The 16,196-nt window shown below is 53.9% G+C and overlaps 1 protein-coding gene across 10 annotated transcripts in view; it reads left to right on the forward strand.

The window, feature by feature from the left end:
* Nucleotides 1-3,756: 3,756 nt before the first annotated feature.
* LOC112543745 (zinc finger protein 75A) overlaps nt 3,757-16,196 on the forward strand; it is a 59,423-nt gene continuing 46,983 nt past the window's right edge. For 9 of the 10 annotated variants that reach the window (XR_012896954.1, XR_012896956.1, XR_012896955.1 and 6 more), the window contains exon 1: nt 3,757-4,039. The gene's annotated coding sequence lies outside the window, so the exon portion shown is untranslated. Of the gene's footprint in view, nt 4,040-13,674; nt 13,759-16,196 lie in introns of all 10 variants that reach the window. The other variant, XM_075904249.1, reaches the window with a different exon arrangement.

A 16,196-nucleotide genomic window follows, 5' to 3' on the forward strand; every position in this document is an offset into this window, starting at 1 on the left:
ATCAAATCCCCCCTCACTCTTCGCTTCTGCAGACTAAACAGACCCAAGTCCCTAAGCCTCTCCTCATAAGTCATATGCTCCAGTCCCCTAATCATTTTGGTTGCCCTCCGCTGGACCCTCTCCAATGCGTCCACATCCTTTTTGTAGTGGGGGGCCCAGAACTGGACACAATACTCCAGATGCGGCCTCACCAAAGCCGAATAAAGGGGAATGATGACATCTCTGGATCTGCTGGCAATGCTCCTCTTAATGCAACCTAATATGCCATTAGCCTTCTTGGCTACAAGGGCACACTGTTGACTCATATCTAGCTTCTCATCCACTGTAACCCCCAGGTCCTTTTCTGCAGAACTACTACTTAACCATTTGGTCCCCAGCTTGTAACTATGCTTGGGATTCTTCGGTCCCAAGTACAGGACTCTACACTTGTCCTTGTTGAACCTCATCAGATTTCTTGTGGCCCAATCCTCCAATTTGTCTAAGTCATTCTGTACCCTATCTCTGCCCTTAAGGGTATCTACCTCTTCCCCCAGCTTAGTGTCATCCGCAAACTTGCTGAGGGTGCAATCCATCCCCTCATCCAGATCATTAATAAAGATATTGAACAAAACCGGTCCTAGAACTGAACCTTGGGGCACTCCGCTAGAAACTGACCGCCATCCTGACATCGAGCCGTTGATCACTACCCGCTGGGCCCGGCCTTCTAGCCATCTTTCTATCCATCTTACCATCCATTTATCCAATCCACAATCCCTTAACTTGCTGGCAAGAATATTGTGGGAGACCATATCAAAAGCCTTGCTAAAGTCAAGGTATATAACATCCACTGACTTCCCCATGTCCACCGAGCCAATTACCTCATCATAGAAGCTAATCAGATTGGTCAGGCACGACTTGCCCTTTGTGAATCCATGCTGACTATTCCTAATCACTTTCCTCTCATCCAAGTGCCTCAATATGGATTCCTTAAGGATCCCTTCCATGATTTTTCCAGGAACCGAGGTAAGACTGACCGGCCTATAGTTCCCTGGATCATCCTTCTTCCCTTTTTTGAAGATGGGAACTACATTTGCCTTTTTCCAGTCATCCGGGATTTCTCCCAATCTCCACGACTTTTCAAAGATAATAGCCAAAGGCTCCACTATGACATTTGCCAACTCCCTCAGTACCCTCGGATGCACTAAGTCCGGACCCATGGATTTATGTACGTTTAGCTTTTCTAAATAGTTCCTAACCTGTTCTTTACCCACCACGGGCTGTCCATCTTCATCCCATCTTGCGTCACTTGGCGCAGAAGTCCAGGAGCCGACCTTGTCCATGAATACAGAGGCAAAGAAAGCATTGAGTACTTCAGCTTTCCCCACATCATCTGTCACTAGGTTACCTCCTTCATCCATTAGGGGCCGCACACCCTCTCTGATCACCTTCTTCTTGTTAACATGCTTGTAGAAACCTTTCTTGTTATCCTTCACATCCTTAGCCAGTCGCAATTCCATTTGCGCTTTCGCCTTCCTGATAACCCCCCGGCATTCTCGAGCTATACCTTTAAACTCCTCCCTGGTCATTTGTCCAAGTTTCCACTCTTTGTAAGCTTCCTTTTTGTGCTTAAGTTCACCAAGGATTTCCCCTGTAAGCCAATCCGGTCTCCTACCATGTTTGCCTCTCTTGCTACGCGTCGGGATGCTTTCTTTCTGTGCCTTCAATAAGGCTTCTTTAAAATACTGCCAGCTGTCCTGGACTCCTTTCCCCTTCATGTTAACATCCCAGGAGATTCTGCCCATCAGATCTCGGAGGGAGTCAAAATCTGCTTTTTTGAAGTCCAAGGTGTGTATTTTACTACTCTCTTTTCTTCCTTTGGTCAGGATCCTGAAATCTACCATCTCATGATCACTGCTTCCCAGGTTGTCACCCACCTCCACTTCCCCTATTAGTTCCTCCCTGTTTGTGAGCAGAAGGTCAAGCTGCGCACGGCCCCTGGTCAGATCCTTCAGCACCTGTGTCAAGAAGTTGTCCCCAACATTCTCCAAAAACTTCCTGGATTGCCTGTGTACTGCTGTATTGGTTTCCCAACAGATGTCAGGGTGATTAAAGTCCCCCATGAGAACCAGGGCCTGCGATCTGGAAGCTTCGCTCAGTTGTCCGAAGAAAGCCTCATCTACCTCATCCACCTGATTCGGTGGCCTGTAGCAAACACCAACCACAACATCAAGGCTGTTGTTTGCTCCTTTAAACTTAACCCATAGACTCTCAACAGGTTTTTCTCCCTCTTTATACTGGAGTTCAGAGCAATCGTAGTGCTCTCTTACATATAGTGCAACTCCTCCTCCTTTTCTCCCCTGCCTGTTGTTCCTGAACAGTTCACACTGTCAGCAAGTTCACACTGAGAGAGGGGGAGAGATAGATACACTGGAGAGTAGAGGCAGGATCTAGAGTGACCTTGACAAATTGGAGGACTGAGTCAAAATCATAGAATCATAGAACACTAGAACTGGAATGGACCTTGAAAGGTCATCGAGTCCAGTCCCCTGCTCTCATGGCAGGACACAGTACCATCCAGACTGGGTGAGCAATAATTTTTGCCTGGGGGGGGGCCACTTCAAAAATTTTTGAAGTAGCTCTGGGCCACCCCAGAAAGGGCGGGGCCTAAACAGGAAGGGGCGGGGCTACCCCACCGCCAGACCATGGTTGGTCTGTGGGTGGGAAAGCCCCTTTACCTAGGGTTGCCAGATGATTTCAACAAAAATATCGGACACACTTGACATTACATCACAATCTACATTACATCTGATTTAGAAAATACCGGACATTTATATTTTCTCATTTATATTTTCTCAGTTTGTTTCCCGAACAGAAAACTCAAATATTGAACTGTCCGGTTCAAAACCGGACACTTGGCAACCCTACCTTTGCCCCCCCCCTTCCCACTAGGCACCCATGCCTTAGAAGAGGCTTGGTACGCTCCCCCACTCCCAGGCCAATCAGGGCCTGGATGCGGGGGAGTGCGGAAAGTCTCTTCCCGCCCTGTGAGGAGCACGTGGTGCTTTGTGTGCCGCGGGATCCTCGCAGGGCTGGGGCAGGGCGAAGGAAACTTCAGGCAGCTCCCCCGCCTCCGGGCCCTAATTGGCCTAGAGGCAGGGGAGCACGTGAAGCCTCCTCTGTGCTCCACCCCACTCTGCGAGCAGCACATGGTGCTTTGAAGCACCATGCTCTGCTCACAGGGCGGGAGCAGAGCAGAGAAGGCTTCGGGCATTCCCCCGCCCACAGGCCCTAACTGGCCTGGGGGTGTGGGAGCAACGGGGCCAGATCCACCAGCTTGGAGGGCAGGATGCGGCCCGCGGATGCCCTTTTGCCCACCCTTGGTCTAGACCGTCCCTGATAGATGTCTATCTAACCTGCTCTTATATATTTCCACAGATGGGGATTCCACAACCTCCCCAGGCAACTTATTCCAGTGTTTAACCACCCTGACAGGTAGAAAGTTTTTCCTAATGTCCAACCTAAACCTCCCTTGCTGCAGTTTAAGCCCATTGCTTCTTGTCCTGTCCTCAGAGGCCAAGAAGAATAATTTTTCTCCCTCCTCCTTGTGACACCCTTTTAGATACCTGAAAACTGCTATCATGTCCCCTCAGTCTTCCTTTCCAAACTAAACAAGCACAATTCTTTCAGTCTTCCTTAATAGGTTATGTTCTTTAGACCTTTAATCATTTCATCATTCTTGTTGCTCAAACAAATCTGATGAGGTTCAACAAGAACAAGTGCACAGTTCTGCCCTTTGGACAGAGGAATCGCAAGCACTGCTACAGGCTGTGGATCAGTGATAGAAATGTAGCCGTGTTAGTCTGGTATAGCTGAAACAAAATACAGGACTATGTGGACCGACTGTCTAAGCAGTTCTGCAGAAAAGGACCTGGGGATTATGAGAAGCTGTATATGAATCAGCAGTGTGCCTTCGTTGCCAAGAAGTTTAACAGCCCATTGGGCTGCATTAGTAGGAGCATTGCCAGCAGATTGAGGGAAGATTCCCCTCTACTCAGCACTGGTGAGACTACATCTGGAGTATTGTATCTAATTTAAGGGGCCCCAGTGCAGAAAGGAGGTGGACAAATTGGAGAGTCCAGTGGACGACACAAATGAGTAGGGGCATAGGCACATGGCTAATGAGCTGAGGCTGAGGGAACTACTTCGTACAACACACAGTAAACCTGTGGAACTCCTTGACAGAGGATATTGTGAAGGCCAGGTCTTTAACAGGGTCAAAAAAGAGCCAGATACATTCACGGAGGTTAGGACCATCAATGGTTACTAGCCAAGATGGGAGGAATGGTGTCCCTGGCCTCCATCAGAAGCTGAAAATGGATGACAGGGGTGTGATCACGTGATGATTCCCTGTTTTGTTCATTCCCCTTGGGGCCACCTGGCATTGGCCACTGAGGGCAGACAGGACACTGGGCTAGATGGACCTTTGGTCTGACCCAGTGTGGCTGTTCTTATGAACTGAGCTTATTTAGTCTTCAGAAGAGAAGAGTGAGGGGGGATTTGATAGCAGCCCCCAACTACTTGAAGGGGGGTTTCAAAGACGATGGAGCCAGGCTGTGTTCGGTGGTGGCAGATGACAGAACAAGGAGCTATGGCTCTAGTTGCAGTGGGGGAGATCTAGGTTGGATATTAGGAAAAACTGTTTCCTTGGGAGGGAGGGTGAAGCACTGGAATGGGTTCCCTAGGGAAGTGGTGCAATCTACATCCCTAGCGGTTTTTAGGTTCTGGTTTGACAAAGCCCTGACTATAATAATTTGGTTGGGGTTGGTCCTGCTTCGAGCAGGGGGTTGGACTATCAGTAAAACAAGTTTGCTGATATAAAAATATGTTTTAAGTGGCATTCAATAATAGGGAAAAGCCAGAGTGGTTACCAAAATTAAATAAAAGCTTGTGGTCTAAATTCTCAACTTCTTAGACTGGGCAACAACTAGACTGGGCAGTTTCCCTCACTCCGTTGTATGTTGCTGTCCTTAATATACAAGTTTGACCCTTAATCCTGGGACAGCCTCCTCTATGGGAATCTTCAGTCTGCCAAGCGTCTTTCAGAGAAAGGCAAAACCTGGCCTGTGCTTGTTTTTTAACCCTTCCTAGCCCATGCGGCTGTGCTGGGAGAACTCAAGTCCAGGCACCTCAGGGACATTGTTGAGTCCTCAGGCAAGGCTGAGCAATCCCCTGAGAGTGTGGCCTCATGCAGGTGAGTCATTGCTTTGTGGCGCCCTTCCTGGACAATGGCTGGTGATGTCTGTTGAACAGAATTCACCCAAGTGTTCGTTACTTTCCTTGTCACTGTCTGGAGAGCTGGTATCTGGGTGCCTCCCAAACCCAGGACACAATTTGGTGAAACCCATACCGCCCAATTCTTATGACCACATGCGCTGATAACATACGTGTATGGCTAGAGAAATGACTTTCAGTGGATGGGAAGCTTTCCCCGAGACCTCCCATGTGGGGAGGCACATTTATATGGAGATGAAAAATATGGGGGCTACTGGACACTCCCCAAGACACAGAGAGGCCAGCGGTTATTCTTGGAAATACATTTTGAATCCTTTGAGGGGTCTTTGCAAAACAAAAATACCAAAACAAAGAAACAAACAAACCCATATTGACACATCACTGCACAGACCTCCAGCTGCACACAAGGCATCACATTCTGAAGGCAAAGGGAAGAGACGACAAGAACACTCATAGTGCATCAGGGCCCACAGCATTACAAGAACACATTCAGACAGCAGCAGCTTTAAGGGCCCCCTCCATAGATCTGCACAGAGAGCTTTAGGCACCTGTGAGAGGGCCTTTGCCCCGCATTGGTCCTTTAAGGGTAAAACCCCAGTCCTGAGAGAGGGCTGAGCATGAAGCCCCAGCTGGGCTATATAAAGAAGGACTCCTGGGGAGAAGGGAGAATTGAATGCTGCCTTGGACAGAGAGTAGTAGGGACCTGACTGCCAGGAAAGCAGGAGGCTTCCTGGAGGTAGAGCAGTGCTGGGGAAGGAAGGCAGAGCTGGGGAAGCAAGCGCCCAGGCTTCAGAGCTTGTAGCAAGGCCCGAAGCTACTAGGTCTGTAGAGGGGAAGCTATGGTTGGCAGGGGCATCAGGTCCACACCCCGTGGCCAGTGAAGTGGTCATTGCAAACTGCAGTTTGCCCCGAGACAAGGGCTAGATGAAGACTGGCAGTGGGTCAATGAGGCAAAGTGGGTCCAGGGGAACTAGGTGTTCCCTGAGAGGAGAACAGGGTGCCCTGGGGAGGGGAGGACCCTGGAATGCAAGCAGGATAAACACCAACCCCCAGAAGAGGGGCTCGGACACTGGCGTGGGCAGTGCCGGAGGGCCGTGTCCTGAAGACAACACCGTGGTCAAAGAGAAACATGGGGAGACACCAGCTAGAGGGAGGTTTCCAGCCAGTCATCAAGCTAATTCCTGAAGCAACCAGCTGGAGGCACCATGGTGGTGAGTCAGCCCTGTGATAGCACCTGTGTCTCAGACTAGGGCTCCATTACAGCTCACATCAAAAAACATCTGTTGTGAATAAACCACCCGCGAGCAACATAGGTTACATTGACCTAAGCACTGCTCTGGACAGCTCTATGTTGGTGCTTACAGCAGCGCTTACATGTGGGGTCCTGGCTTTGGGGCCAGCAGAACCCCCAGACAGCAACAAGCGCAGCGGGCAGGGTCAAGGGGCTGGGCCTGAATAGGTCAGCAGCAAAGCAGAATCTGCCAAACATTTCACCCCCCTGCTAGGAGGGGCAGCTCCCAGAGGGTGAAGGCAAACTTCGGGGTGGCTACTGCTCCTGCTCCTGCAAGCCCTGCCAGTGCTGGGGGCCAGTCAGGATAATTCAGAGTCTCTCCCCCATGGACCAGCACAGACATGCTGTGACCAGTCCATATAGTGCATCAAGTGTCTCTCCCATAGACCAGCACTGACACCGTGTGGAGAGTGGGAGTAAAGCACAAAGTGTGTTCCCCAGGAAACAGCAGCGGTACCCAGTACCCCAGGGGTAAGGAACCCTAACCCTACCCCAGTACCCCAGGGTTAGGGAATCTTTTTTTGGTCAGGGTTCACAGACCCACAGTACAGTCAGCCGGGGCCACACACAAGGAAAAATTCCCAACACCTCACTGCTCACCTGTGCCCAGTGCTTCTAAGTAGGGTTATCAGATGGTTTAAAAAAAAAATACTGGATACACTTGATCTCAGATTGGGGGGGACTGGCCGGGAGGGGAGCAGGGCTGGCCAAGGGAGATTGGGGGGTGAGGGGAGGACTGGCTGGGGAGGAGCAGGGTTGGCCCGGGCGCACGCAGGTCCCAGGGTGCTGCCCGTCCCACGCACAGTCCCACACATGAGTCAGTCTGGCCCTGGGAATTCCATCCCGGCCCCCTCCTCTCTACTGCGCAGTTGCATGCTGCCTGGCTGGTAGACATGCTTGTGCAGCGTGAGCGTGTCTACTAGCCAGGCAGTACGCAACTATGTACTGATACTTGTGATAATAAAAACTTAGTTAGAAAATACCGGACACTTATATGTCCATTTTTTTCTCAATTTGTTTCCTAGACAGAAAGCTCAAATACCAGACTGTCTGGTTCAAAACCAGACACCTGGCAACCCTACTCCTAAAGTGGGAAGCAAAAAACCAAAACCCACCCTGACTCACCCAAGGGAAGAGACTTCCCCCACAGCAGGCGAGCTGGGGCTCACGCTCCAGCCCCACAGTGGGTGCCAAAGCTCAGGGCTTCTAGCTCACAGGCCTGCCATAGGATGGTCAATGGGGGTGGCACCAGCCTCCCTGAGGTGTGTCTTTGTAAATGCAGTTTGCTCCTGCTTTTTGAGAGGAGTTAAAGTTAGAATATTGGGTGAGCTGTGCCCCCCAACAGCCCACCTCTCTTTGTGCCCTGGCTGCTGCTCCTCAGTTAAGTGACAAGCCCCCGGTCCCCAGGCCAGATTAGGGGCCAAAAACTGAAGCTGGGCACTGCAGAGCAGCTAGTGGGGGTACCTGGCTGGTTTCTATGCTGCTGGCTCTGGGGTAACCCCCACTGGCTGCCGTGGGTACCACGACCCAGCAAAACAGGATGAGTCACTATGCAAACCAGTGGCCAGACACCCCCCATGGAGAGGAACAAAGGAAGGTGGAATGCTGCCCTGGCTGGGGGGCAGGGCTGGAAGTTGATTAGTGAGTTGCTGGCTGTCTGAGAGCATGGAGGAGAGCCTAGGGGAAGGGGCTGGAATTTAGGGGCCCAGTCTCCCCCATCTCAAGGGGGCCTGAGGCATCCTAGCCCAGCTCTGTGACCAGATTACATCTGTGCTGTGCTGTATCCTGGAGAGGCAATAAACTTCCTCTACTCCACCGGCTGGGGCAGTCTCTGTTTGTGCCATTTCGGGGTGCAGGAGACGGGGGACCCCAACGCACCGTCACACTGGTGTCAGGAGCGGGATGCACTGCAGCCAATGGATGGAGCTTCCAGCAGCGAGCAACAAGGCACAGTAGAAGCAAGAGCCCTGGAGCCAGGCGTGCTGGAGACAGAGCGAAGTGGTTCCTGGGAATCGTGGGGCGCTGCAGTACTAGACTGGTGAGTCTGCACCGAGGGGACCCGCGGGCAGATGGCCTACGCCCGACTCTTGAAGGCAGAGCTGGTGGGGCTGTGTAGAGAGAGGGGCTTGCCTGTGCGGAAAGCAGCCAAGGCCCAGCTGATTGCCCAGCTGGAGGAGAATGACCAGCCACAGGGCCAGGATCTTGTCCCCAGGGGAAGCAGCCAGACCCCCCCTGAAAGTGTGTCAGGCTCAGAGAGGGGGAGGAGTGCTGGAACCCACCGGAGAGATGAGACAGCGTCTCCCGGGAGGCCTGCAAGTAATAGCCCATCTAGGGCAGGGGCCAGCCCAGCGGAGCTGCGACGGCTGGAGATCCAGCTGCGGATCAAGGAATTGGAAGTAGAGGACCGAGAGAGGGACCGCCACGACCGAGAGAAGGAGCGCCAAGATTGAGAGAGGCAGCGACAGCATGAGCTGGCCATGGCAGAGCGGAGAACCGGCGGGGCACCGGCTGCGCCAAGTGCGGATGGGCCCCAAGGTCCCAGGACTGCCAGACGCTTGGAGAGGCTTGTGGTGGCCCAATTGAAGGACATGGGCGACATAGACGGGTTCCTCAGTCCCTTTGAGAGGGCCTGTGGACTACAACGGGTTCCCCCAGCTGACTGGCTGCAGGAGCTCATCCCCACACTGAACCAGGAGGCAGCCGGAGTGCTCAGTCAGCTGGAGGACCTACAGCCAGGGGATTACAACCGAGTCAAGGAGGCCATGCTGCATAAGTTCGGGCTGACCCCCGAGATGTACAGGAAGAAGTTCCGGGGGGTACAGAAAGGGCCACGGGAGACCTATGTGGACCTGGCCTCCCGCCTTGCGCAATACTGCCGCAAGTGGGTGTCTGGAGTCGGAGCCCAGACTGCAGAGGAGCTGCTCAAGCTGGTCATGATGGAGCAGCTCTATGAAGCGTGCCCACCCAAACTGAGGCTGTGGCTCAAGGACCGGAGACCAGAGAACCCCCAGGAGGCCGGGAGGCTGGCGGACGAGTTCACAGAGAGCCGGTCCGGGTGTGAACGGGAGTCCCGGAGAGAAAGAGAATCGCGCAGAGACCGGATCTTGGCTGAGCGACGGAGAGAGTCAACTACGGGGCGAGACCAAGGAACAGGTCGTCTGCGCCCCAGAGAACCAGCCAGGGCCTGAACAGAGACAGCCCAAAGCCTAACTTGCCATCGCTGTGGGCAAAAAGGCCACAAGAGGGCACAGTGCACCAGGTCCCAGGACCGGGGACCTTCCAGGGTTAACTGGCTGGGGCGGGAGGAAGGGCAGGCTGCCCCAGAGGCAGGGGCTGGCAGGCAAACCTCAGCTCAGAGAGAGGGGAAGGATGCTCAGTGCACCTCCCCTGGGAGGTCTGATTCTCAGGAGGCGGATTTCTCCGTGTACCGTGTGGGGGCAGGACGGCCCCTGCGGAGCGAGTGCCTCATACCCCTGGAGGTGGATGGTAGGAAGGTGACGGGCTTCTGGGACACGGGGGCGGAGGTGACTCTGGCCCGATCCGACATAGTGGCCCCAGACCGGATACTACCCCACACGCAGCTGACCCTGAAGGGCATTGATGGGTCCCCGTTTAAGGTGCCTGTAGCCAGGGTGCATCTGAAATGGGGGGCGAAGGAAGGCCTCAAGGAAGTGGGGGTGCACCCGCACTTGCCCACCGAGGTGCTGATGGGGAATGACCTAGAGGAGTGGCCCCATGAATCCCAGCGGGCTCTAGTCACTACCTGGAGCCAGAACCAGCGGGGGGCTGACAACGTGGGTCCAGGGAAGGACTCCTGGCAGCGTCCTCAGGGTCCCATCCCAGTGGACACGGGGTCCAGCCAGGCTGGGACTCCAGACCTAGGCAAAGTTGGGGAACAGGTCCCGATCCCTGCCTCAGCAGCTGAATTCCAGGCTGAGGTGCAGTCAGACCCCTCCTTGCAGAGGCTGAGGGACCAGGCTGGCCTCCGTGCAGCTCAGCCCTGGGGGAGAGGTGGCCAGGAGAGATTCCTGTGGGAGCGTGGACTCCTGTTCCGGGAATGGCTTCCCCCCAGGAAGGCGAGGGCATGGAGGTTCCAGCGGCAGCTGGTCGTCCCCCGAAAGTATCGCCTCAAGCTGCTGTATTTGGCCCACGACGTCCCCGTTGGGGGCCACCGGGGGATCCGGAGCACCCGGCTGAGGATGCTCCAACACTTCTATTGGCCGGGAATCTTTACAGCCGTGCAGCGGTACTGCCGGTCCTGTGACTCCTGCCAGAGGAGCGGGAAGGCCCAAGACAGTAGGAAAGCGGCTTGGGGGTCTCTACCCCAGGTAGAGGACCCTCTGGGCTTGCTGCGAGAGTTATGGGAGGAGAAGTCCTCCCTGGATGGAGCATCGGGGATGGAAGCCGCCCTGGCTGTCCAGAGAAGGCTCACTGGGCTCATGGCCCTGGCCCGAGAGACTCTGGCCAGAGATCAAGGCCAGTGGAAGGGTGGGAGTGACCCCCGAGGACAGGCCTGTGCCAGTCGCCCTGGAGCGGGGCAGCGAGTGGACAGAGGGAAGCCAGCTCATGTGGGGCCTCGCCACGGCCGGCCCGAGTCAAGGGGAGCACCCATGTCCCCAGGGCGGGTTCCCACGCAGAGGACCCGAACTTCCCTAGGTCACGAGCGGAGTGACCCTGCTCAGTTCGCTCTCGGAGGGGGGAGAACTGTGACATAGTGGGGGTACCTGGCTGGTTTCTATGCTGCTGGCTCTGGGGTAACCCCCACTGGCTGCCGTGGGTACCACGACCCAGCAAAACAGGATGAGTCACTATGCAAACCAGTGGCCAGACACCCCCCATGGAGAGGAACAAAGGAAGGTGGAATGCTGCCCTGGCTGGGGGGCAGGGCTGGAAGTTGGTTAGTGAGTTGCTGGCTGTCTGAGAGCATGGAGGAGAGCCTAAGGGAAGGGGCTGGAATTTAGGGGCCCAGTCTCCCCCATCTCAAGGGGGCCTGAGGCATCCTAGCCCAGCTCTGTGACCAGATTACATCTGTGCTGTGCTGTATCCTGGAGAGGCAATAAACTTCCTCTACTCCACCGGCTGGGGCAGTCTGTTTGTGCCATTTCGGGGTGCAGGAGACGGGGGACCCCAACACGCTGTCACACAAGCCCCCGGCCCCCAGGCCAGATTAGGGGCCAAAAACTGAAGCTGGGCACTGCAGAGCAGCTGCTGTCATAGGCAGCTACAGTACTGCTCATCTCCTCCTGCTTCTGCTGACCTGGGCCCAGGGCATAAGAGTTGCTGGAGCAGGGGACTGGGCTCCAGAAGCAGCAAAGCCCTTGGGGAGTGACCATGGTGGGCAAGGCCCAGGAACCCTGGCTGGAGGGGGTTATTATGGGATGTTATGGGGCCCTGGGCAGAGTAGCCTCCAGCCTGTCTCACTTCTGTGCTCTACTGGGTCCAGCTCTGCCTGTACAGGTGAGTGGCTGGAGAACTGTGGCTACTGACCATGCAGCTGGCCAGCTCTGAAGGCAGCAGCAGTGAAGGGACCTTTGCACTGGGACAGGTGCCTACAGGCAGATTAAGGCAAATGTTGGGGGTAGCTACAGCCCCAGCACCCTGCCTGATCTCAATAAGAATGCAGCCCTTGCTTCTAGCTGGTCCTGCCTGGCATCTGTCTTAGAGCCAGGCTGGTCTACCCTTCAGTCCCAGTGACATTCTCCACCAGTACTTCCTTGCAGAAAACAGCCCAGGAAGAGGAAGTAAGAGGCAGCCTGTCATGGTGTTTGGCTCTTGTGCTTACTATTCCAGGAGGAATTTTCCTCCATCTCCCCAAGGCAGTCATGGCTCCACGTGAGAGTCTCCAACCTGCTCCCACACAGAAAATAATCGCTGCACAAACACACTCTTGTCCTTTCTCCTCCTCTTTATCCCATGGAGCTCTGCCCTAGCCTGAATCCTCACGCCCTCTGGAGCTAGCTAGAGTCGGTAGGGAGGAAGCGTAGAGCACTATGACCAGGGAATGTCACCCAGTGATTTGGAAGGAAGAGAGCTGAGATCTGAGCATCTCTGGCTACAGGCCTGTTGTTCTCCACACAGTTACTGTACATCAGGAAGACTCTTTAGCCCCTGCAGCTGCTTGAGAGGGCACGAAGGGTTCTGCCAGCCTATCATGCCCCATGGAGAGTGTTGGCCAACACAACAGAGAAGAGATAGTGGGCAGGAGGCAATAAACTCCAAGCTTGTGGACACTTTGGCCAGAGTCACAAAGGCCCCACACAGAGAAGATCCAAGCATCCCCTTACCTTGCCTGATGAACCCTGAGCTGGCCCAGCCCCATCTCCCACTTGCTTGGAGGAGCTCCAGGGCAGCTGCAGCCTTCCTTGAGAGACTTTTTCCCTGCCCGATGGAGGTTCTGAGCCCAGTGACTGAACCTGGGGCGGAGCAAAAGGGCCTTTCAATAGAAATGCTTTTGCTGGATGCTCCCCATGGGTCTGGCTGCGAGTCCCTGCAGGGAGCAGAGGGAAGCTGCTGCCAGCCCCCAGAGTTTGCAGAGAGTGGAGGGCTGGGGTGGGGCAGAGATGAGAGCCAGGGGGAGCGGGGACAGCAGGGAGTTGAAGGGGGCAGAGGGCAGTGAGGGGGGAAGAGGAGTGCAAGAGGGGGAACACCATAATTTGGAGCAGTGAGAAAAGTAATCCAATCTGTTGGTTCCAGATAAAGGGAAGAGCCTAGAGGATTTAAAGAAAAACGTTCTGTCCAGCAGGGACCCACTTCTCAGGGGTTATAAAATTCACATTTTATTATTTTGTAATGCTTCCCAGCTCTGTATTGTTTCTCTGTATTGCCTCTGTTTGGGTCTTTATTTCTGACTACAGTATAATTAATGTTGCTGGGTGGTGAGATATCATTGGTTAGATAATCATGTTACAGTATGTGAGGATTGGCTAGTTACATTTCAGTAGAACGATTGGTTAAGTAAAAATTACTATATAGATTGGGAATGGGAAGTGGGTAGGACAGAACAAGGGGGGAAAAGGAAAGGAAATTGGATTTGTGCTTGCTGGAGGCCAACCCCAATAAGCATTGAAATGTTTGTGTCTCTGTTGCTGTTCTCTGGTCACTGATGTGAGAAGGACCAAGGAGCTGTGAGGGTGAAGGGATAAACTCGAACAGATTCCTGAGGGCTCGCCTCCCAGCTTTGTCCTCACTTGGGACCGGTAAGGGTGCTGTCTCTGCACTGAACCTGCACTGTGGGGTACTCTCTCCACACTAGATGCTTCCGTGATGCACTGGATTTGTCAAGAACAAATCATGTCAAACCAACCTGACAGCTTCCTTTGACAGGGTAATATGTCCCATGGATAAAGGAGAAGCGCTAGATGTGATGTATCTAGATTTGAGTAAGGCATTTGATACAGTCTCCCCTGACCTTTTCATTAGCAAACTAGGGACATACAACCTAGATGGAGCTACTAGAAGGCGGGCATATAACTGCTTGGATACCCATTCTGGCTCTCTGGCTGACATGCCGTGCTCTCCAGCTCCACTCAGATCCCTGCTCTCTTCTTAGCTCAGACCCACTCTGGCCCAGGCAATTGCATCTCACATGAAGGACAACCCCTCCCTTCCCCATCTCCTGATACTCTTCTTACCCTGCCTGCCCTGTCCATTGTGCTGCCCTCTCCACATTTCACTCAGGGACTTTCAGTCTCATGTTCTGATGTCCCACTAACTCTTCCCCCTCTTTTTGGTGCTGGGGGTTAATCAACCGACCCCCCCCTCCCTCCCATATACAACCCCTGGGTTTTAGAGAGAGTCCCCTTACCCAAACATGATCTGGTGAGCACTAGAAGAACCAGGGAGGAGTGGGATGAAAAGACACAACAACCAGCCACCCTGTCAACTCCCAGCTCAGATGTGCAGACAACAGCAGAGGCTGCTATGGACCCTCATGTAGCCAGTCTGAATATAGAGACACAACAACAGGCAGCAGGGGTCCAGGAGGCTACTTCGAAAGACAGAGTGAGGCGGAACCGGCTGGACACATGGGTCCATCAGTTTAGGTCGAGTGACAGTTAGTAAAACTGACCCAGGCAAATACACAGTTGCAAGGTAGCTGCATAGGGCGAATCTCTAGCCATGTTTGGGCTGATGTGGCACTAGCAGGTGCTTTGAAGCAGGACCCAAAGTGACCCCACAGGACAGGCTGGGATTGCAGGGTCAGGCAGCGCCAAAAGCACGTTGCTGTAGCTGCTAATCTGTGAGCTGGGCCGTTCCCAGTCCACCCTGCAGGATCACTTTGGGGCCTGCTGCGAAACTCCTGCTAGAGCTGCATCACTCCAGACAGGGCTAGAGATGCACCCTGTGCCGCTGCCTTGCAACTGCGCTATTTGCATGGATCCGTTTCACTAACTAGCACTCAACCTATTTCTGTGTCGCTGTCTCAAGCTTTCCAAACGGCGCCCAACAATTTGCTCCCTTTCTGAACTGCTGCTGTGCTCACTGATAGGTTTCAGGGAGCTGGCCAGGATGACTAAGAGGCTGTTTCTACACTTCGAACATTAGAACAGCAGAGCTGGTGGAGTAAAGGTTCTCCCACACAGCCTTCTTAGCCAGCAGGAGAAAGCACAGGCCATTGCACTCAGTATTATCTAGATTGGGGGGACAAAATGTGACTTGTGGGCTGAATGTGGCCCACTGCCACCATCCCGCAGTCCAGCTCTTTTCCTTCTGTGCTCCTGCACTTCACTCAGAGCAGCCAGCTGTGGAGTCCATGTGCTCTGTGCACCATGAGCCCAGAGGGGAGGAGAGGGGCTTTGCATACTGCTTCCACCCCTAGCACAATCCCACTGGTGGGAGATAGAGCTGCCTGGGCTATATTTGCAGTGCAGGCAGCAGCTTGTGGCACTCAGAGAACACATGGCCCCCACAGCTGGCTGATTTGAGCAGTGGGTGGGGTGTGGCAGGCAGGGAGACTGTCTGAGGGCGCTGCTGGGCTACTTACCTTGGTGGCTCCTCATCAGAATCCTCACCTGACACCCCAGCCCCTGCCTCTCCCCAACCCTCTGACATTCCCCACCTCCCTACCTCTTGCCAGACTCTGCATCCCAATCTCCTACTCTGAGCTTCTTTCTGCACCCAACCTCCATCCCAGACCCTGCATCCCCTCCATTAACATCATGGAAGAGTGTGGCCCGAAATTATTGGAGTGCCCCCCTCCCCCTCGTCAAAAATGACTGCCCACTGCTGGGCTAGACCATCCCTGGCAGGGATGTGTCTAGCTTGTAGTGCTGCTGACCCAGACAGGGCAAAACTCTTTGGCCAAATGCCAAAAACCATGAAATTACCCCCCAGCACATGAAAATGAGACAGACACAAATGAGCTACTTCTGCTGGGATTTTAGTGTCTGACTCCCCGCTTTCCCCCATGTGACAATGAGCTGCCCTTCCCTCACAGGCAGCGAGTGAATGTGGTCTCAGCACACAACCCTTCACCTGCCTGGCCCCTCCCAGCGATTCACCTGCCCCAAACCTCCTAGGTCTGGCCCCCTCCCACCTGAGATAATCAAAAAACTAGGTGACTGGACAACAAAACGGCAAATGAATTTAATGTTGATAAATGAAAAGTAAGGCATTTTGGAAAACATAATCCCAA

This window comes from Pelodiscus sinensis, chromosome 20, assembly GCF_049634645.1.
Source record: "Pelodiscus sinensis isolate JC-2024 chromosome 20, ASM4963464v1, whole genome shotgun sequence".
NCBI lineage: Eukaryota > Metazoa > Chordata > Testudines > Trionychidae > Pelodiscus > Pelodiscus sinensis.